The sequence below is a fragment of the Xiphophorus hellerii genome, chromosome 15 (genome assembly GCF_003331165.1).
Source record: "Xiphophorus hellerii strain 12219 chromosome 15, Xiphophorus_hellerii-4.1, whole genome shotgun sequence".
NCBI lineage: Eukaryota > Metazoa > Chordata > Actinopteri > Cyprinodontiformes > Poeciliidae > Xiphophorus > Xiphophorus hellerii.
Window position 1 is genome coordinate 25,561,823 of NC_045686.1, and position 23,719 is coordinate 25,585,541.

Genomic DNA, 23,719 nt, shown 5'->3' on the forward strand with positions numbered 1-23,719 from the left:
CCAGCTTAAAATCATGCAACTAAATTTTCTGACTGTGTGTATACGTAGTACTGAAACCTCACCATTTTACTTCAGTTTTCCAGCAGCTGTACTTGTGCACTATAACTTAAAGACCCTATGTTTATGCTTCTGCTACAAATTATTTATAACAATCACGCAAATAAACTAGGACCCTGTTTCTGAATAGGGTTATTTCTCAAGAAGACTTGATTTAATATTAGAAAGGGGGACTGTACTGATATTCTGAAATTTCCCAAGAGCCAGTGTTTGCAGTGTTTCTGAGGCAGCCTGTATATAGTGTTGTTTGTACAGAGATGAACTGGGAAAGAAAAACTGAATACTCGAGGGAGACAAGCGTTACATGTGGATTTAAACTTGGTGGACAAAACACTACATGAAACCTAAATGGTACCGGAAGACTCGACGCACTACTTTTTTTCAAAGGTAAGTCACTACAGACAGTGTTACCCGACAATCAACTTGTGATTAATTTATTGTAAGCTGTGAGATTCCATATCTTCCATATCCATAGCATACATGCTAAAGTCTGTTTGGTTGCGCTGTAAGGTCAGTTTTTTTGCGTATGTGCTTTACTGTTACATGTAGAACATGCTGGAATTTTATGGTGACACTGTCAGTAAAATACGTAATTGTTCTTTGTTTGGCAATTAAATGTTACTGCAACATAGGAAATATCAAGGCCAGCAACACTGTCTGGAGGGACCCGACACAAACCATTGTGGCCTTCAGATGTTGACGTTACGGTGACAGACAACAAATATAGGAGCCTTTTTAAAACATCCACCCGGTACTCACCATGTCCATGGAAGTGTAAACTCTTGCAATAGTATAGATGTGAGTAGGAATATGTGCATCCCTGAGTGAGCAGCAACAGAGAGACTGCATACAAGGCAAATGTGAAAATGTTTGTGAGTGTTTTAGAGTGGACAGGTTGATATGAGACAGAACGGAGAAGGACAGCAACACTGCAGACACAGAGCTAAGCAAACCTGAGCATCAGAGTCACAGTTATTCAACAATCACCTCCTGATACTGATATGAGGTGATGTATGAAATATTTTTATTGGAAGGTCAGAAAAACAGACTTTTGAAAAATGTTACATCTGTTTCTGTATGTACAGCATAGTCAGACAACATAATTATGCCGCAACTGGTTAAAAACATAATTCATTTTGGGCTATTTCTAGTGAATTGATCAAAAGGTTTTTAAATTAGAATTTCTAGAATTTTTGATGCCCCTCAATAATGGCTGATTTTTGTTTTACATTCTTTTTATGTCTGACGGTGTTGACAAAAACTCCGGAGACAATTTCAAATATTGCTTCCCCTCGCAATTTTTTTGCATTCCCTTCCGATTTTGCGTTTTCTTGCAATACTGTACTGATCAGTTCATGCGGCATGATAGAATACTGTAAGCCTTTCTTAAAGGACTGCCGTACTTTCTGCTTTAATATTGGTTATGTAAATTATCCCATGAATGTTAATATCTCTTTGTGAAATATCTGAAGTTTTATATCTTTTTCTTGCACCACAAACCTATGATATAAACAGAAACTAGTAGGAAGTAGGAAAGAAATAAAAATACATCCAAACTATTTGGACTATTTCTGAGTTATTATCGCAGGGTAATAAATCATCTGACCATTTTGATTGTGTCTCTGTTGTGCTGGAAGTCTGAATGGTTTAAAGGGCAGTTTCCATGTAAAGTTCCATCTCAACCTTATACAGACATAAACATGCAGTGAATAAATAGCGTTTCAATCAGTTTTTTGCACCGAAGAGTTAATAATAATAAACAAGTTTTCACTGAGGCTCTGTAAGAGCCATATGAATGAAATAAGTAATTATTGATATGATAGGAGCAGGCGGCTTTGACACCTGGGTGGTGGGTGTGTCGATGTGGGCGTGGCTGTCATCAAGTATGAATGGGAATGTTACTGACCTGCTGGCTTTGTGTGTATGAGGAAGCGGCACTTGTGCATTGTTTGGCTCAGTCAGTCTGTGTCAGAGTCCTTGTAAAGTTTGAAGCATGATAATCAAAATGGAATAAACCTATAATTGTGACAGAACAAGAGGTGGCCTGGAGTCGATTGATACACGGACAGATGAAATTCCCCGAGTTAACCCAGTGCGGCCCTCTAGCACCATTAGTTTGCCGCACATTTAGGCTTTTTACATATGTATATATTTGAAATGTTAAATTGCCCGCACACACCCACATACACACAGAGAAATATAAATACAATAAAATCGGAAATCATCTCTTAAAACTAAATAAACTATTTGTTGTACGTGTAAATGCTCATGGGTTTGTGTGCTGAAGTGCATGAAATGTATGTTGTTTGTAGGGCAGCTTTATTCTCTCTGAAAAAGAAAACGGGGTTGGATCAGCAGATTAACTCCAAACAGACCAGGACAAATTATTCTTAGGGAGTGTAGACAATGACACATAGACATAAGTAGCTGTACAAAGGTCTGCGTAATAGTGGAACGATGTCAACTTTGGCACTGCCGGAAGACGGATGGATTCGGAGAGAGCGTGTGTTCAGAGACCATATTGATCTGCTAGGACATGTGGATGGTTTATAAGCCTTCAGATTAGCTGGACAGTCTATTCTATCGCTCTGCGCACAACTTCCCCCAGTGATAGCACTTGTTTCAAGGGGCTCTAGGGCTCAAAGGTTTAAAGAAATCGTGCGTTACCTGTGCAGCTGGAGCCTCTGACAATTCAAGACAGTCATCATTCAGTCGAGCCGTGAATGTGCTTTCATGAATACAAATCCTCTCCATTCTTTAAATGTGCAACTTATATGCACAAACGTGCCTAAGTAATAGGTACTAATAGGCATTAATTGGTAATGGCATTTTGATGATGTGGTTCAATACATTATTCCTCCATTTGTACTTAACTTCCACATTCCCCACTCACTCCAAAGAACTCTCTGGCACACTGTATCTCATCCAAGGTGAACGAATGAACGCTCTGCTGTTCAAACATTTCTACTTGGACTAATCAACACATTCCATTATTTTACTCTCTAAATGTTGTTTTTGTTTCCTATTTGGAATTTTTTGCTGTATAATTTATTTTTTGTGAGGTGACCTTGTGTGCCCCGAAAGGCACCTTTTAAATAAAATATATTAATATTAGTATAATATTGGTATAGCTGGACTTCTGAGCTCGTCATGGAGTGTCCATAACAAACACCATGTTCAAGCATAAGGGTGTCCATATGTGCTCTTGGCACCAGGACACCCTAGGTCATGGTTCGATGATCGACTTTGTTGTCGTTTCATCGGATCTGCGACCACAAGTCTTGGACACACGGTGAAGAGAGGTGCAGAGCAGTCCTCTGACCACTACCTGGTGGTGAGTTGACTCCAGTGGTGGAGGAGGACGCCAGTCAGACCTGGCAGGCAGAAATGTGTTGTGAGGGTCTGCTGGGAACGTCTAGCAGAGTCCCCTGTGAGACAGAGCTTTAACTCCCATCTCCGGGAGAACTTTGAACACGTTCAGGGGGAGGTGGAAGATGTTGAGTTTTAGTGGATCATGTTCCACGCCTCCATTGTCGAGGCAGCTTATCAGAGCTTTGGCCGCAAGGTTTGTCTGTGCCTGTCGCGACGGCAACCCTTGAACCCATTGGTGGACACCTTCGGTGAGGGATGTTGTCAAGCTGAAAAAGGAATCCTATTGGGTCTTTTTGGCCTGTGGGACTCCAGAAGCAGCTGATGGGTACCGGCAGTCCAAGCGGCATGCGGCTTGGGTGGTTGCTGAGGCAAAAACTTGGGGAACTTCCGGAGTCTCAGGAGGGGGGAAAGCAGTACAGAACCAACACTGTTTATAGTGGGGATGGTGTGCTGCTGACCTCGACTCAAGGTACTGTGGGCCGGTGAACAGAGAACTTCAAAGACCTCCTCAATCCCACCAACATGCTTTCTGATGAGGAAGTGGAGCCTGGGGACTCTCCACCCACAGGGTCAAAAAAAGTTGACCCTGTGGGTGGACTCTCCAATCTCTGGGGACAAGGTCGCCAAGGTGATTAAAGGGCTCCTCGGTGGCAGGGCACTGGGGATGGATGAGATTCCCCCAGAGTTCCTTAAGGCTCTGGATGTTGTAGGGTTGTGTTGGCTAAACTCTGCAATATTGCATGGACATGGGGAAAGTCCCCCTGGATTGGTGGTCTCCCTGTTCAAAAAGGGGGATAGGAAGGCGTGCTCCAATTACAGAGCGGTCACACTTTTAAGCCTCCCTGGCAAGGTCTATTCAGGGGTCCTAGAGAGAAGGATCCATCAGATAGCTGAACCTCTGATTCAGGAAGAGCAGTGTGGTTTTCGTTCTGATTGTGGAACACTGGACCAACTCTACCCCCTTAGCAGGGTCCTGGAGGGTGCATGGGAGTTTGTCAAACCGATCTACTTGTGTTTTGTGGACTTGGAAAAGGCGTTTGACCCTTGGAGAGCCCTGTGGGGGGTTCTCCAGGAGTAGGGGCTTTGATATGGGCTGTCAGGTCCGGTATCAGAGTCTGGTCCGCATTACTGGCATTAAGTTAGGCTTGCTTCCAGTGAGAGTTGGACTCTGCTAAGGCTGCCCTTTGTCAACGATTCTATTTATTACTTTTATGGACAGAATTTCTGGTTGCAGCCAAGATGTTGAAGGGATCCATTTTGGTGGCCTTAGAACTGCATCTCTGCTTTTTGCAAATGATATGGTCCTATTGGCTTCATCAGGTTGGGATCTACAGCTTTCGCTGGAGCGGTTCGCAGCCAAGTATGACGCAGTCGGAATGAGGATCAGTGCCTCCAAATCCGAGGCCATGGTCTTGAGATGGTAAAGGGTAGAGTGCCTTCTCTGGTTTGCGGGGGTTACAAGTGGAGGAGTTTAAGTATCTTGGGATCTTATTCACGAATGAGGGAAAATGAAAGTGGGAGATCAGAGTCAGACTTAGAGTAGAGCCACTGCTCCTTCATGTCGAGAGGAGCCAGTTGAAATGGCTCGGGCATTTGGTTAGGATGCCTCCTGGATGCCACAGGGAGGAGACCCAGGACATGCTGGAGGGACTATGTTTCTTAGCTGGCCTGGGAACGCCTTGGGATTTCCTCGGAGGAGCTGGCCCAAGTGGCTGGGGAGAAGGAAGTCTGGGCCTCTCTTCTTAGGCTGCTACCCTCGTGACCCGACCCCTGATCAGCTGAGGTGGATGGATGGATATTATTTGAGGCAAGGAGGAACCATTGTTATGGTTATTGGGACACATGGTGGCAGCCTTCTGGGTATATATATTAATTTATGTATTTCTGGCCAGGGTGGTGGTCACATGGCCCCAACAGCTGCTCTCTATTTCATGCCAATTATAAAGGAAAAGAAAAGGCATAAAGGAAAGTTCCACAGCAACATGTATGGACAGTTTTATGCATTTGAATTTTTTTGTGAGTTGCACTTTTCTAAATTTGTCGCTATGGCAACTTTTAGTGTGAAAACTGTGCACTCTCTTATACATGAAGCCTCTTGACTCCATTCCTATTGCTCATGACCACCACATTAAAATTTGATCTAATCCTTTGAGGCATAGACTCACTCCGACTGCTGCTGTGAACCAAAACATAATATAGCTCTTTCACAAGAAAAGTTGAAACATTGTATAAAACCAAAATATTATTGTTCCAAATTCAGTTCCTACATACCACATAAACCCTCTCTATCCTACTTACTTCACCAGATCCAGGTAAAATTTGATTGATTAAAGGTTGTATAGTTATTGAATATCGTTACTAGCAATTTTAATAAAATAAATTCCACATCCTGACTACAAATATCATCTCCCAGAGAGCAGCTCTAGCTTACAATGCTGAGCTTAAAAGCAATTAGTGATAATTGTAATTTAATGAGATAACAAGTGTACCATCACAAATATATTGTATTTGTGAACCAACAGCGCTCAAACTCAAAGATCAAACTCAGCAAGAGATTGTTGCTGTGGTAACAAAACAATCTAACTATGAAGATTGTTCTTTGCACTTTTACAAAGTAAACTTGCTACAGCTTCTTAAAATCTTAAATTTAAATGTTAAACAATTTAAAATCCTTTATTTTAAGGAGAGTCCAACTCTCACCAGAAACAAGCCCGAATTACCGCCAGCAATGCCACCAGGGGGTCACTCTCCAGTAGCCCCTCCAAGGACTCCAAAAAGGGTGGGTAATCTGAACTGTTGTTCAGCGAGTTAACACAAACAGTCAGTACACATCCCCCCACTCGTAGGAGGAGGGAGGCTACCCTCTTGTTCACCAGGGTAAACTCCAAAGTATCCATCCATGGATTCAGTATGGCATTGTCCAGTGGGATGTGCACTAAAGGACACTATCTGAAGGTGTTCTGGTTACATGCATGAACCCTTAAACTTTAAAAGTACAGTTTCAAGATATGTTCCATACTTGAGGTGCAGGGAAAATGTGGTATTTACTGAGAGGGTTGTCTGTTCAAAAAGCTTAACCATCACCTTAAAACATTGTGTTAATGACTTAAACACTCAGCAGCTTCATAGGATGTTGAATTATTTCATTAAAAAAATACAGAAACAGCTCAATTAGAATCAAAGAAGTAGGTCAAGTGTTCTGGCTTTAACAAATTTCCCTCTCAGTTGACAACTTACTCTGTCTTAAAGCTGTCTCCTCTTCTTGATATTAGGGTTTTTTCACACTTGATAGTGACCAAAATTCCAACATTTGCTACATTTTCATCTGGGGCAGTATGCTTTCACACTCCACTGTATAAAACAAACCAAACAAACCTTTTGAGCAGCCTGTTCCTCTCCTCATCTTTGGGGTCACTGCACCAAGAACAACTGAAGGAAACAATATAAAAACCTATGAAAGACACTGAGCACAACTTCCTTCTTTATGAAAAGTAGACACAAATAGTGATTTTTAGTGGTTTTACAATTTTCTCTTGTTTTTGACAAAAGACTACAAGATATTTCCACTGCCAATGCTTGTTTGTTTTGGTTGTATTTACCCAGAATGCCCTACTCAATAGTCTGCTTCCTGCTTTTGGAGTGGTCTGCAGTGTGTTTGGCATTTACATATGCTTTCGAGCTGTACCAGAGTTCAGTTCAACCAAATTGAGACCCAGGTTGGTAGGTGGACCAGATGTCGCATCAGAGTCCGATTTACACCTTCCCAAACAAACTAGAGTTCAGTTAAAGCAGACTAAACAGGGTTGGAGCGACTGCACCTTTTGAATGTTACTGAAGCAATGTTCTCAGTATCACTCATTCTGTACCATGTCTGCAACGAAGATTTTTTCTGCATTTGTCATGTTAATTAAAATATGTCCTTTGCTCTGTTATTTCAAAGATGATCATCTTCAGTACATTCACAAAACTAAAGGTAATATAGATTTTGTTGCACTGAGCTGAATAAAAACAGATGTGTCAGCTGAAGAAGAAGAGATAAACTGAGGTAAATAAATGATTGTGTGTATGCAGGACCTGACAGTGTCTCTGAAATTTGGTGAATACAGTAGTATCAGTTTTCATAATGAGCTGATTGAAAATCCAGTATGACCTCAGGGTCAGCAGTGTTTCCACTTCAGTGGAATATTTAGTGACTTTATTGTATTTTGGGTGCACATGTCTGAGAGATTCCCCTCAGACATGTGCAATGAGGATGAGGAAACAGAACTGCTTCTGAAATCTTTGTCTCTTTGGTCCCACAGCGATGGCCTGCAGGAAGGAGGACTGGCAAGGTGGCAGTGGATGACCAAACAGGCTGCTGATTGGGCATCTTGCATTCATTAAGGTGTGTTCTGTGATGCACTGTGTCCATCAGCCCAAAGATATCGGATAACAAAGCCAAGTGCGGTAAGACGATCCTGGAGGAGCGCTATGTTTTCAGTTCCACAGAAACAACCCTCTGTTCCAATGAGACATGCAGAGGACAAAAAGGGACTAACAGGAGCCACCTTTGAAGAATCGTTCCAAAACTAAATGTCATGATGTATGTTTAAGTGGACCCAAATGCAGCTGGTAGAAGCGTCAAATAGAGCTTTTGTAAATTTCATGGAAAAATAAACAAACTTACAAAAAGTCAAAGAACACAAACCACAAACCTGCGGGAAAAAGACGGTAGGAAACAGATGGAAAAAATAATGAGTAGATGAGAGAAACCGGTGAGGAATGACTGAGAATAAGATGCTTAAGTACTCGGAGGTGTTAATGCTGAAAAACGGCCTGGGCTGATGAGCTAACTGATTGCCAGAGTGAAAAGAGAAAGCATAAGGCAGACTGAGGAGAGGGAGAGAGAAAAAGAAAGTGGCACAGGGGGCAAGAGATAGTACAGTGGGGACTAGGAAATAAATCTAAGTCCCGGTCCTAATGCTTGCACTTCCACCTTTGTGTCTTTCAAATGCTCATGAGGTTAAGCCTCATTTACCCTCTTCTTACATGGGCAATAGACTGTTGTTCTGACAGTCAAATATGTTTACAGATCTATGCCGCCTGCTTTCTTAAATAAAATGTAATATTTTTAAGATTGTGTACACACATTGTTGGAAATATGGCAATGCAAGATAATGTTGAACGACATAATACCCAATGTCTGCCAAATTTTTAGTGGTATGTTATGATGTAGACCTATTAGACCAAAAAATGTACACGAATCAACATTGATTCCTTAACTCTGATTCAATATAAAATTAACACAAAAGAGCATGCAGATCCACATTCAGTTAATGGTTGAATTAACATTGATATCGTCTCAGTTAAGGTTGAAAACCTAACATTGATTCAACATGTAAGTCACCGACCACTTTCAATTTCATTTCAATATCTGACTTCAACGTGGATTCAATATTTCAACATTTTTTCACTCATATTTTGCTACCTGGGTAATTACTTTATTGATGTCATTTCGGCAACATATTTATTTGCTATTTGAGATTCTACTATCGTATTATTCCCCATGGCTAAACTTGTTTTGCACCATCAAGATTACAAGATTTCTTTGACACGCTGAGCAGGACAAGTGAACATTTTCTTTTAACTTAAAAGTGTGCAAACTGTACAGTTTGGGTGAAGAAAAACATATCAAACTACTACTAAAACACATTTATTAAAAACCCGCTCTCTAAAAAGATACATCACAAAGAGTGACATAAAAATATTTTGAAAGAAAAGTGTTCGTGTTATGATTTGGTAACAAAATCAATGAAAAAATAGGCCTTTCCAGCATGTAAATGTAAATAAGAAGTTATTATTTTTTATGGTAGTTTCAGATTTTAGTGGTTGTAGGTGTTTCCTTTGATAACTAAACCAACTAGAATTCTGACACATTGTGAAACTGTTATTAATAATATCTCTGTCAATACTAGGAATGTTATTAGTTGGGATTTTAACGATTAGTGTGAGTGATCATCTTCCCATATATTCTCAGCACAGTACTATATATTCTCATATATACAGTACTATATCCAAAAGAGATATTTATAAGGAATAGATTTGTTAGATCTGTTTCTTAAGAGAAGACCTAAAGAAACAGAGATGAGATGAAGTGTATAAAGATGCCTCATATGAATTTATTGACTATTTTGTATAATAAGAATTGCAAGCTGACCAAAATAGGAGGCAATATCAAGAAAAAATAATAATAAACTCTGGATAAAAAAAATTATTTAAAAAAATGCTTCAAGCTTCTTAAAGTCAATTACAAAAGATTCAGAAGAGAGGTATAAGTAATACAAAAATAAATTGACATAAAGCATAAGAAGATAGAAAAAAATAATATTTTAGCAAATAGTTGGACAATAATATAGTAAGAAAAAAGTTTGAAGATAAGTAACAAAGTTATACAAAAAGGACAAAGCACAATTTAAAATTCCAAACTATTTTGCTAAAGACAACAAATATGTCTACAACAAAAGGATATGCTAAGTTATTGTATTAATTGTTTTGCAAATACCCAAAGTTAAAATTTATTATAAGAAAAGAAATAGTTGAAATGTTGATATTATTTGTCTTATATACTGTCAACATTAGAAGAGTGAAATACTATAAATTTTACATCAATGTCCAAATATGGTCTCTAATAAATATGTTGATATTAAGATGACATTTATTAAGAATATTATAGACTTAGCTATTGAGTTATTTACATATATATGTCCATCCATCCATCCATCCATCCATCTTCTTCCGCTTATCCGAGGTCGGGTCGCGGGGGTAGCAGCTTCAGAAGGGAGGCCCAGACTTCCCTCTCCCCGGCCACTTCTTCTAGCTCTTCCGGGGGAATCCCGAGGCGTTCCCAGGCCAGCCGAGAGACATAGTCCCTCCAGCGTGTCCTGGGTCTTCCCCGGGGCCTCCTCCCGGTGGGACGTGCCCGGAACACCTCACCAGGGAGGCGTAAAGGAGGCATCCTGACCAGATGCCCGAGCCACCTCAACTGGCTCCTCTCGATGTGAAGGAGCAGCGGCTCTACTCTGAGTCCCTCCCGGATGACTGAGCTTCTCACCCTATCTTTAAGGGAGAGCCCAGTCACCCTACGGAGAAAACCCACTTCGGCCGCTTGTATCCGCGATCTCGTTCTTTCGGTCATGACCCAAAGCTCATGACCATAGATGAGGTTGGGAACGTAGATCGACCGGTAAATCGAGAGCTTCGCTTTATGGCTAAGCTCTCTCTTCACCACGACGGACCGGTACAGCGCCCGCTTGACGGCAGACGCTGTGCCAATCCGCCTGTCGATCTCCCGCTCCCTTCTTCCCCCATTCATGAACAAGATCCCGAGATACTTGAACTCCTCCACCTGGGGCAGGACACCCCCCTTGACCCGGAGAAGGCACTCTACCCTTTTCCGGCTCAAGACCATGGCCTCGGATTTGGAGGCACTGATCCCCATCCCGGCCGCTTCACACTCGGCTGCGAACCGCTCCAGCGAGAGCTGCAGATCATGACCTGATGAGGCCAGTAGGACCACATCGTCTGCAAAAAGCAGAGATGAGATCCTAAGGCCACCAAATCGGATCCCCTCAACACCTTGGCTGCGCCTAGAAATTCTGTCCATGAAAGTGATGAACAGAATCGGTGACAAAGGGCAGCCCTGGCGGAGTCCAACTCTCACCGGAAACGAGCCCGACTTACTGCCGGCAATGCGGACCAGACTCTGACACCGGTCATAAATGAGAGGTAATCTCTCATTTATTAAAGGGGTTTTCCCAAGACGTTATTAAAATTGTTAAAATAATACCACTTTACAAAGGTGTCAGGTTCTTGGATTTTTGTGTCAGTGTGAGTGCTCTTTCCTCTGACAGGATCTTTGTGTAAACCATGCAGACTGGCACACCTGCTGCTGGTTCTGACAATCAGCAGGCAGAAGTAATAAGAAGCTGTGGAGCAGTTGCTCGCTTCATGGTCCCACATAGTTAAAGTCAAGCCTTTGTCATGTTTATGTCCAAGGTGAACGATATAGGAGTTTTTTCATGGTTGCACTTTCCTATGCTTACCTCTCTTTGCTGGACAGACTTATGATGTTTTTGGAATCGTGTCTTTGGCTCATCCTCTCCATAGATCTGGCTTCAAGCAAAGCTCGAGACCTCACAGCCTGCCTGCTCTGCCTGGCTGTTTCCACCTTTCCTCCCCTGACTCACCAGGCACCAAGCTCCCCCTTCTGGTTCACCGTGGACAAAGTAAGATCTTCCCCAACTCCACTATTCCACATCCCAGATTGGAACTAACCTTGCCCGTTTCACTACAGAATCTGAGTTTTTCCGCCACCTCCTGAATTCCACAAACACCTTCAATCTCTTTTGTAAATAAATCACAACAAACTGTGTGTCATGTCTGCATGTGGGTCAAGACATTACTTCAAAACAAGGGGAAAAAGTGGAAATAAACATGAATACTGTAATTCTATGAAAAACCTCACTGCTTCCATAGTTTTCAAACATTCTATAGACATTGTAGTATCTGTAAAACACATAAATTCCATGTTTATTTGTTGTTTGTTTTAGTTTGTTTGATTTTGCAGAAGAGGGCTGTTTGAGTCATAAGTGGAAGTGCATACAGAGATCACACGAGCCCAATATTTATACTGTTAAACTTATTGAAACTTCATGAATGGACAGAGCACTCTATATGATGAATATTTTAAAATCTATGTACAAAGTGCATAAGCTTTTACCAACAAATATTTAAAACATATTTGTAAAGAGAGAAAGCAAAACAAATATGATGATGATTAAGTAAAAATGGCATTAAATTGATTTGTGTCTATTTTTTGGTGTATTTGAAATATTTGGTAATAGACATCTGAGGTGAATAGTTAATTTTATAATTTAGCGAATAGTGGGCAGATATGTTTATAATTCTTTCAGCTCATTTTCAATCCTAATTTTTTATTTATTACATGAACTATTCATGTTTAATTAAATGAAATTAAAATGTTGTTTGCTGAGCTCACCTTTTACATTTTGAACCATCTTGAACCACTTTTTACATTTTGAACCATTCCAATACAGTTGGAATAAAGATGACTCTGTTCCTTTCCTTAATTCTCTTCACCCAGAGTCCCCACCCCCAGCCATCAAACCATCCTCCTACCCCCCGATCTATCTTTCCAAGTCAGGTCCAGACTGAATGAAGGAGCAAATAAAGAGATCTAAATGTCAGTAGGGAGCTGAGTGCATTCCGTTCGCCATGTCCAGAGAGCAGTCACCCAGAACAACTTGTGATCCTGGGACAAAGCTGACGACAGCAGGTGGCCACATAAAGAAAATTTCCTGCAAGAATTAGATCTTATCCCAGGGAAGTGCCATTGAGTCATAGATAATACAGCCCTCACCCCACCATCCTGCTGGGTCCAGAAGTATTTTCATTTCAATTTCTTTACACAACGATGCTTTTCATCTTGACCAGGGTGTGATGACAGTGCTGCTGCTATGAAATAAATGGGAAGCAGTTGAAAGGTAGAATTATCCTCAGGACCTGCAACATTGCTTGGAATGCCCCACTGTTTCTATTCATGTATATTTGTGAGATGCAGCAGAAAAATCCCACACATGCGTGCACCCCCCCCCCCCCCCCCCCCCCCATGGCAGTCACACACACACAGACATAAATTCCAGATGGGACTGCCACCTATTCACACATACACAAGTTTAATCCAAACAGAACTGGTATTTTATAATTTCATCTGTGCAGCTGCATTTTCCTCCTGCCCTGTTTTCTAGTTGTCTGGGGGGCATATAAATGATGCATGAGACTGAAAATGTCACCCTCAAAATAAAGAGAAACCAATTTTGCCACCTTGAAAATGGTAATTTTTAACTTTTTCCTCAGTGTTTCCAGCTTTTCTGTCAGAGGTCTCCAAGAGAAATGCCAACTCATACAAAAAGCCAAATGCTTCAAAGCATTCAATGAAGGGAAGACATTATTCACACAGATGGTGGATGTCACATGACTAGAGGTCAGCGAATGCGATCTAAACAGACTCAGATCTCACTGTGTCCCTAATTCTGGATGTCACCATGGGACAGGTGCTGGAGACATGACTGTCAAATTTGTGACTTAATAACCTTCAACTTGGACTGACCTTTGGCCCCATTGGATCTATTTTGGTCTCAAGCCTTCTATTCAGATATGATGACATTCAACTCAAATCAGTAGTCGCTGCATACCAAGGGAAACTGCTGCAGGGAGAATAAGACCAAAGCAGTCAGATGATTAAGCATGCTGTGAACAAGAAAACAGCTGATTCACATTAGCTAAACCAGTGGCTCCCAACCTTAGGAGTAAGAGGGTTTGTCCTTCATAGAGCTCCAAGATAAATTAAAGGAGTCAGGATTACAAACATAACTTGACTTAATGCTGTGTTTTGATTATTGATTCTATGTTGCATTGTGTTTCTGTGTTTGTAATGATGTAAAGCACTTTGAAATGCCTTGCTGCTGAAATGTGCTATACAAATAAAATTTGATTGATTGATTGACTGATAAGAATGAAAATGTACACTTCTGGACCTGAATCATGTAGAAGATGTATGTTCTGATACAACTTCACTGTGTAAAACTAAATATTATATTCTCTTTAGGCCTCTTCAAGTACTTAAGCTTGAAAGGTTACACAATCAGGGAGAGCAACTTATTTTGACAAATTTAAACATGCAGGCAAGTTGATGCACTATGTATGAGAGGATACACGACATCTGCTATGTTTAAAGATCTTGAATTCTGTTCAAAACCACTTTATCTAGAATAATTATAAAAGTAAAGATGAAAGTTTTGGAAATAATCTATTTCAGCAGGTACCTAGGGTGATCTACCCAATTAAGCAGTTTTGTGAGTAGTTACAATAAAAATAAAAGACTTTGTCATGAAAGTTTTGAAAAACAAATGTAGATTTTTTTTTCTTGTTGTACACACTGTGGTTCAGTTTGTGGCAGAAATGCACCTTTATAGTTGGACAGGCATCTGCCATTAAACTTGAGAAGAGGATCTGATGGTTAGTGTAGCTTTATGGACAAACTGTAAAAAAAAATTCCTATCATTCCTGTTGCAACAAAGGAGTGTTGTTGCGCGTCATGGCGGTACAGATGTGTTTCTGTATGTGACAGAGGAGTCAAATCCTGTCGCTAACATGGATACAAAAACTATAAATGGCTGGACAAAGTGAGAGTTCAACTATTAAAGTGACTCAAGATTAATACATAAACTAAAAGCGGGAGCACAGACATTCATTTGTCTTTGTGGATCTGCTGCTTTATTATCTAATTGAATATTATTTAAAATTTTTGCATAACTTTTATTTAGGTTAACTTAAAAAGTGAGCTATTATTGTTACAGGTTAATGGTAATTTGTCATACAAGATAGTGCAGCCCGCTGTCCTCCACCTGCATATAAATACACCCTCCGTAAATTTTGCCGCTTTTCGCTCTGAACCGGCCACTACGCAGTAGCTCCAGGAAAAAAAAGGTTGTTGTATTCCATGCGGCACACATTTTTTAATCATTCATTTTAATAATGCTTATTAAATAAACTCGAACATCAATCAATGAAATCACTCCGGATATCAACCTTTGAAGACTGGACATTCTGCTGCCAGAATGGTGAGGAGGTCCATGCTGAGGAGAAGGGGGCGGATCTGTGCTCTCTAACTATCAAATTATGGGCAAGAATATTTTTTCCATACACTAGTTTGTGAATAAAAACGTAGGTCTGATGCTGACTTTATTAAAACTGTTTCTATTTATGTTTTCGTAATTGTCCTCGCAATAGTGGGAAAAATACCCGTCTCACCCCTAAACACAGAAATGCTTCGGTTGCAGAGAAAACGTCTGACTTTAACTTAATCATTCTTCTAAAAGCCCGGCTCACTACAGGCAGCTTGAGTCGGTCCACTGACAGATATAAAGAATATCTGTCTTTGTATCAGACATCCTGATATAAGATACGGTACTGCAACTGTCACCGCGAGTTGCGACGCAGCTCAAAGCCCCGGTACCACCTGGTACCACCCGGTACCACCTGCTCTCTGTTCGCTCTGCTTCTCCTTAACGTTTCTACCAGGCGGGTTAAAGCCGCTGCTGACGGGATCTGGGCTGGAGGTTCGCGGCTGTAAATAGAAGTTATTACAGAACCTCAAGTGTTAAAGGAAGATTCGGCCCAGAGCATTTAGAGTTCACAAAATAAACATCAGAGAAAAAACTGTAGCAATAATTAGAACCGCAGCAAAAAGCCAAACATGCCACAATGAAATCAATCAAAATGTCCCCAAAGTATCGGTGGACTGGCATAGGGTCTACCGCGGGATTCCAGGTAGATTCCAGCGATGCGCATCTTAGCAGCTGTTCCTCCAGGGCCGGCCCAAGGTAATATGGGGCCTTGGACAGAACCGCCTTCCCCAAAGAACCCGTCCTAATAAGAACCTCAGCATCCTAACATGTATAAATATAGATAAGGTGAATCTGTGAGAGGGAGACCAGGTTTATTGGCAGAGTTTAAAATCAATCACTGATTATTGGTTATTTGCTGTGATGTATTTGTGAACAAACCCAATTCAAACACAAAGATTACATCATATTGTAGCCATGGTAACACAACAATCAAACTATCAAGACGATTCTTTAAACTTTTACAAAGTAAACGTCCTAATTAAATCCTAAATGCAATTGTTTTTCTCAGCTGAATGCATTAAATAAAATTTAACAACATTGCCATTCTCTGTAAATGATGCTACAGGTTTAGATCTATTATCTGTGTTACAATTAAACCATTTGTAGGGGCCCCTGAATGTCTGGAGGGCCCCTACCAGGAGCTACTGAGTTTACTTTGCCTTGATATCTCTGTCTTATAATTCTAGATCTCAGAGATGCTAACATCAAAAAATTATGTAGAGTTAACCCCTTTGAGCTTTTTGGATCTATAAATCAGTCTGCAGCCAGGTTGTTCTAGAGGTTAAATAGATATTATTAGGGCTTAAATAGTAAAATGGCAGCAATTTTGCTTATTTCATAACTTCATAACCAGCGTCCTTCTCTCTGATGGTTTGTTTTACAGCTACAGTCTCAGATCAACTCAGCCCTCCAGGACTGTAAGCAACAGAAACTTTATACCTGTTGGGGAAATTATAGACTACATTTGCTTTGCATTTCCCCACATGATGGCAATGATTAATTCTTGATTAATATGGGTTTTTGCAATGTTGTTGTGCGATGTTTTAAGATCTTGTTCAATGTTCCCTTTTTTAACTTTGAGCCCCTGCCCCTCCAAAGGTCTCTGCATAGCCCTGATTATTTCAGTGCCAAAATTACTTATAATCACTTGCTACATGCATGATCTCAGGAATCAAAGTTACAAAGATGGTGTTGATCTAAAGGCAACAACTCCATGATAAAAGACAACTTTTCCTTTTAGTGGCTAACAGAAATTTCTTCCGGAATTTAAAAAGCTCTACAAAAAAAGGTGACAGAGTGATTTCAGAAGATCAAAAGAAAGCATCTCTTTTAATTTGTCACGTTTTAATGTATGATGTTTTTATATTTATCAGTAAAGCATGTTTTGTGCCTACATTTTTTTAAATGTAGGCACATTTTAAAAAGGGGCCTTAAAGAGACATGACAGCCAGAGAGGAGGAGTGAGCAGCAGTTGGCTGGAATGTGTTGAGTCCCAGGCTTCTGGCAACTGTATAGTGTGGATGAGCCACTTTTCTGTGCAGCCTTCAACTCTTTTTTTTTAATTGCCCCACAAGGGGTCTTTTTTGTGGGCTCTAGTGTCCCTTTTTCAAAGTAGGCTGACAGGAAAGGGGGAAGGAGAGAGGGGAAGACATGCGGTAAACGTCGTCAGGTCCGGGAGTCGAACCCGCGACAGCCGCGTCGAGGCTACGTTTGCCTGAATGTGGGTCGCGCTAACCCCTCCGCCACCACGGCACGCCCGCAGCCTTCAACTCTAATTGTAATTTATCTGATGGTTGGTGGGGAATTTGCAACAACAACACAGAGCATTTGCTAATATAGTGTTTCCCAACCCTGGTCCTCAAGGCACACTGTCCTGCATGTTTTCGATGTTTCCCTGCTTTACTATGCCTGATTCAGCAGTCTGCAGTTCAGCAAACACCTGTCAATTGAAATCACCTGGGCTGAAGCAACAAAACACCTAAAGCACGCAGGACAGTGTGCCTGGAGGACCAGGGTTGGGAAACACTGTGCTCATAAACCTTCAGTTGCTTCTTGTAAACATAAAATTGATGTAGGTTTGTGAAAGTTTTACCATCTCTGCTCCAAAAGCCTGGTATTCTGGATCATTATATGGGGAAAACCAACAGCCTAAACATATCGTCATGTGTTTGTGTTTTCTATCAGCACAGTAATGTTTCCTGGATTGATCATTTTTGTCTGTTGAACCATGACAGTCAGATTAACTTTTTTGAGTACATACATAACTGAATAACTAAATGCTGACAGAAAATAGAGATGAAACATTAACACCCCAACTTCAAACTAACCAGCCTAGCTTTGTAAAGTAGCACTACAGAGTAGCCTCTGCATATGACTCCGATTGTTGCCTTTAATCAAACCTTTAGATGTTTATTTGTAGACTGTAGTTAAGTAAGATTGCTCATTAGCTTAAATTGACAAAAAATCCAGGATAATGGTTGCGTTTGATCATTTTCCCTTTGGTCGTTAAAAGGAGTGTAAACACAGAGTGCCACATTTCTTTTTTGTCAGTCTGGTTCCCAAAAGCCTTCCTTAGCTGTCACATTTCCAAGGAAAGTAGCTCAGCATCATATTTCTTAAACTGGGCTATAACATATTTTGCTACACTGTAATGTACAAGTATTTGTTCTCTTAATGTTTTTAAACATAATATCTTCAAAGGGATTATTAAAGTGCACATTATTTTAAACATTCCAATGAATCTTTTTAAATATTTACATTGTTACATTTGATTTCATCTGCGCTTGTTTCTATCTTGGTATTGGCTCTGCTTTTGTTACTTGGCTACGCAGTGGTTTCCTATAATTTCATTGTATTGTTAGCATTTCTTCCCTGAATTTGTGAGGTTAAACATGGCTTTTTCAAACAAAAGTCTTCAAGATTTATATTACTAATATTCAACTCATATGTCATATGGGTAGCTGCACTGCTGCACAAGTACAAAAGCATTTTATCACTCACTATCACTTGGATTGAAAACAAGACGTCCCCCAAAACCACCAAATTCTTGAGAAAAACTACTATCATATTATCTTTGTTTTTTGTTTGTTAAGAAGGGGTGTGTGTGTGTGTGCCTTGCATGTTCTCGAGAGTAAGAGGCAACGCTTCAAATAGACCCATCAATTCATACAGTTTATCTGTGGCCAACCTCCCATAAAGCCAGAGGAGAGCACCACGTTTGCAGAATAGCTGCCTCACACAAAACCTCCTCCAGCAAACTGCCACACACACCTTCTGGCTGGAGCAAACTGTGATCATGGAGGAATCTTTGCCAGCTGCCTATGAAAATGTCACGATCTGAATGGAGTCTCAAAGTCAGTAATAGTCAAAGTTGTAAATTTTGTCAAAGAGGAAAAAGTAGCTATTTCAGAACAAACGATTAGTCTCAATAAAGTTTATTAGATAACAGAACATTGTCATTTAGTTCCATCTTATTTACTGTGATCAGTACAACACACAGAATGACAACAATTTGTTAGTATAGTAATTTTTATTCTTAAGTTGTTATTGGCATCATGACCATCCATCTATTCTAAATTAGACTGTGTTAGCTAAATGTGTTTGGGAATGGGAGCAAAGCTATATACTGACTGATGCATGATGATCCACAAAATGTGTTCAGCAGTCATTTCAGCTGGCCTGGCAGTACAGGAAATAACTGCACAGCCCTGTGTTTCACAAACTATTGTCAAAATATTCCCCTACACGTTCCTAAACCATTCAGCGGAGAAAACAAGAGCAATTGTTTTCATTTTAAATAGCTAAAGACTGTTACTAAAGACTGTTAGTATCTGTTAATATCCACAGAAATTAACATCTGATTCAGATTGGATTGTTCCCAATGAGCCAGGATGGCTAAAAAGTACAAAAATTACAATATACCTATCTGCAAGAACCTGCATCTGGAAGTCTGGGGTTAGATTCTTGTGCAGATCATTTCAATGAATCCTAAGAAATGCTGACACCACTTGGACCCAAAATCTCTCCTACAAATTTCAGGTTGATCTAAACACCTTGAGACTGGGACTGGTGGAACATGTTTGAAACCTTTACAGAAGCAATGCAGAGGGCTTCTTTATTGGTTTCCTAAACAATTTCATTTGGTTCCTTTCAGTGCAGATCACCAGCATCTGTCCCCTGACTCTTTGAGCCTTGTCCCTTTAATTGCAGCTAGCCTCTTTGTATATTAAATTAATTTCCTTTGCTTGCATTTTTGATATTTTTTTCTCAATCACCATATGTGATTAAAACTAAGGATTACCACCCTTTGTTCCACAACTGTATACACATGACTGCTGATGCTCCCCTTTCAATCCTTTGTACTCCCATTTGTCAACAAGACCCTGAGATATTTCAGCACTTCCACTTTAAGCAGTTTCTCATTCCCAACACCAGGTTGGCAGACCACTGTTCTCCCTCTGAGGATAATGGCCTCTGACTTGCTGTGTAGCTCAGCTGTGAACTGCTCCAGTGCCTGCTGGAGGTCCCTGCTTAATGAGGTCAAAAGAATTATATTATCTTCAGAAAGCAGTATGAGAGCTCCTGTGAGAGCTCCTAACCTGGAAATCTCTGTCTGTAGGTTGGACTAAGAAGCTCAGTCCATAAAAGTTCAGAATACAATTGATGACAAAGAGGACAGGGGCAGCAGATTCTAACAGCTTAGAGAAGTGAGTCCACCTTATTACTTGCAATACAAATAAAGTTATTATACTGGATGTATTCAGCACATAGCCAGAACCGCATTCTCAAACTCAAAGTAAACAACACAGATCACTTTGAGGGGCCCTGAAGGACTTGGTTGTACGACTTCTCCAAATCAATAAAACATAAAATGACTGTTTTGATCAATTCTTACACAAATATCTCTGCTTAATATCAGGCTTAAAACCTTGTCAACTATTACCAATAATGCTTTTGTTCTGCAGGACACTGACAGTTCCGCGGGGGCTGAGAGACGTGATCCACCTGAAGTTAATGGAGACCTGTCTGTAGATAGATGCCCCTGTGAAACATAGAGCAAGTGTGTAAGCAACGAAAGGCCGACAACATTGACAAACTTTGGGTGAATCAAAGCAAGCTACTCAAGTCTTCAGGCTTATTTAAGATGCTGTCTCTGACTGAAATATTATTTCTTTCTTTACCTCAATTTTTATTCTATTCGTAGCTGCATTTGTTGTCATTCTTTTAAACCTCCATTAAATATACTTTATTGGCAAAAATAAATAGCAAAAACGTTTCTATTTTTACATTGGTTCATGTTTTTATTTTAATTCTGTAGCACTTTGGGATTTAGATGAAAAGTGCATTATAAATGAAATTATTATTATTATTATTATTATTATTATTATTATTATTATTATTATTATCATCATCATTATTATTTCAGGCTTTTATTTGGTAAATCTCTAAAGCTTCTCATAACTAACTTTTAAAAATTCCCTTCAGCTTCAAGAACATACTATGGATGCTGTTTGGTTTCACATGTAATTATTTGCAACTTTCATTTTCCTCTAGAAGCACATTTCTGTGTTAAATGTGGTGCATATATTTGCAGTGGACAAATCCACTGTCTCTCCAACCAGGTTCACATTTAGACTGAATGAGTTCATGATGGATGGAACAGGCCATTGTGGTGGCAGGTAATAAGTGTCCTGTGGGCCATGTGAAGCTTCCCTGATGAGATGTTTCCTGCTCAAGTGGCTATCAGTCTTCTTTACTTCTCAGACCTTTTCTAAAGATGTTTCTCTTCACATCTGTTTGATGAATATCTGATCTACACATCTTACAATGGATGAGCTTTTAAGAGACTCAGAGAACAACTAAAAACTGATGTTTGTGCAATGTAGGACAAAAGGTTTTTCATTGCAATTTTTTCTTATTTTGTTGATATATGGTTTTTGATTGAAATGCAAGTAATCACAATTAATTAATTACAGGTCCTGTAATTAACTCAAGCCATCACAATAGTTTTTAAACAAACAAAAAGTGAAATACAGGTAAAACAAAACTTTCAAAACAGCTTATGAATGAAACTCATAGATGAGTTGAATGGTAATAGTACAGTATTTACTATATAGATAAATATTGTCTTAATCCTTTCATTCCTTACTATGATAAAAACAATACGTACATCAGGTATGGAAGACACTATAAATATTAATTTCTCTGGTTCACATGAATACATTAAGAGTATTCATGACACAAAGGGACATTATGTTCTCTTTGTGTCATTGGACATTTTGTGTAAGACACTTGCATGAAGACAAGCAGCTGTCAGCTCTAAAACACTCACAACATGCAGCTTTTCAAACTGTTGGGTCTGAATGGAGCTGTCACTGCTTTTTCATCTTAACAAGCCCTTAACTCATGGCAGATGAATGGCAAAGCCACCGTTATACCTACTCCACTCCTCATAGGTTATTATCATTTTAATCAGTGTTGAAACAAGCAAGTAAACAAACACTTCATCCATTTAGTTGGAAACAATTGCGACAGCCACTCAGAATTCAAATCTGTAAAATGGTAATCTCTTTTCATGGTCGAGGCCCCCTTCACTTTGTCCTCCGCTGGACTCCCACTGAGATTCATGACATGATTTGAATACGAGACACAGAGCTGGCACCTTGCTGCAGACGGGTATCGCACTGATAGATTTAGGCCCAGCAGAGAACACAGAGTCCAAATGGGGATTTTGTGCATCACTGTTTTAATAAGAGAATAGGAAACATCCACAAAGAAAGCAACAGGATTCTCAACATCACAAATTCAACAGAAATATAGATGAAGGAAGCAGAATTAACAGAAAAAAATATTGACTGTTCAATGTGTAAACAGTTAATATATCCAAAAGGATTATGTTCTAACTCAGATTTAACATAGCTAAATGATTAGCCTTGCCACTGACTTTCTGTGCAATTACACTGGAAAAAAATTCTTGCTTCCAGCACAGTCTGGGCTTTCTCCCCTTGACTCAGGTTGCCTCCAGTCAATTTTTGACCGTGCCAATGAGCAACATTAGAAGAAATTGTAAACAATGACATCTCTTTCTGCTCTGTTTTAGAATTGTAGTCTGCCTGTAATTTTAGCAATAGAGGAAGTGAAGAAGCAGTTCAGTCCATGTTGGTCACACATGAAAAATATTTCATTAACATTAACATTAACAGCCGCCTCGTTCAGATCAGCATTTCTTTCTTCGTGGTGGAGGATGGTTGTTTACAATGCAGGCAACTTCCGGTAAATAAAAGGCAGCAGTAATCTTTTACATGTTTGTTTTTAACCTTCTAATGACTCCTAAACTTTAGATCTTCTGTTTGCTAATCTTTGCTGACTGTATTAGGTGGTTGTTTAAAAGTCATCATCAGTGCAGGTTTAGTAAATTAGCTGAAATTCCAGAATGTACTACTATTATCAGCATGTTGCACAGAAGACAAAAATACAACAATGAATTGTTTTAGCTGCAGTAAAAAGATATAAATTACCTCATGTGTTTCAAATAGAAGTCCTGGACCAAAAGCTGCAAAAATATGTTTAGTTGAACTCATAAAAGACCTAAAATCATATCCTGCCAAAAAAGAAAGAAAAAAAACTAGGACAGATCAGAAGGACCTGTCAGCTTTGCAGATTATTGATTAGAAGTGAGCTGTCGGTGTGAACTGTTTAATATCTGAGTGTTCAGAGCAAACTCCAGGAGGAAGAGGACATTACAGGCTTTTCAAGTTTTCTGTCAGTCTCTTATGATGGCTGTGCCACCTCCAGCTTGCTGACTGATCGCTGGAAGAACATCCTCCTGACTGATGGGACAGACAATTGGCCTGATGTTCCACTGCCACCGCTTTCATACAGTGGAGTGAGCTCAATCTGAGGATTGAACACTGACTGGCAACATCTGCTGGTCTCTTCTCGCTGCTGCAGCGACACAGACTAACCACAACAGTTTTCCAAGTTCTGCCCTTATTAAAGCACATTGGCTGGGAATAAAAAGAGACTTTTGAAGTAACAGATGT

At 39.9% G+C, this 23,719-nt stretch overlaps 1 long non-coding RNA gene across 2 annotated transcripts; it reads left to right on the forward strand.

Moving 5' to 3' along the window:
• Window positions 1–6,260: 6,260 nt before the first annotated feature.
• Window positions 6,261–12,269, forward strand: LOC116733646 (uncharacterized). 2 transcript variants are annotated; one of them, XR_004342070.1, is made up of 3 exons: window positions 6,261–6,271; window positions 11,528–11,693; window positions 11,762–12,269. It is a non-coding gene; the product is annotated as an uncharacterized LOC116733646 (long non-coding RNA). The 2 variants fall into 2 exon arrangements; XR_004342069.1 differs by lacking the exon at window positions 6,261–6,271 and adding an exon at window positions 9,988–10,171 and having other exon boundaries at window positions 11,194–11,693.
• The last annotated feature ends 11,450 nt before the right edge of the window (window positions 12,270–23,719 follow it).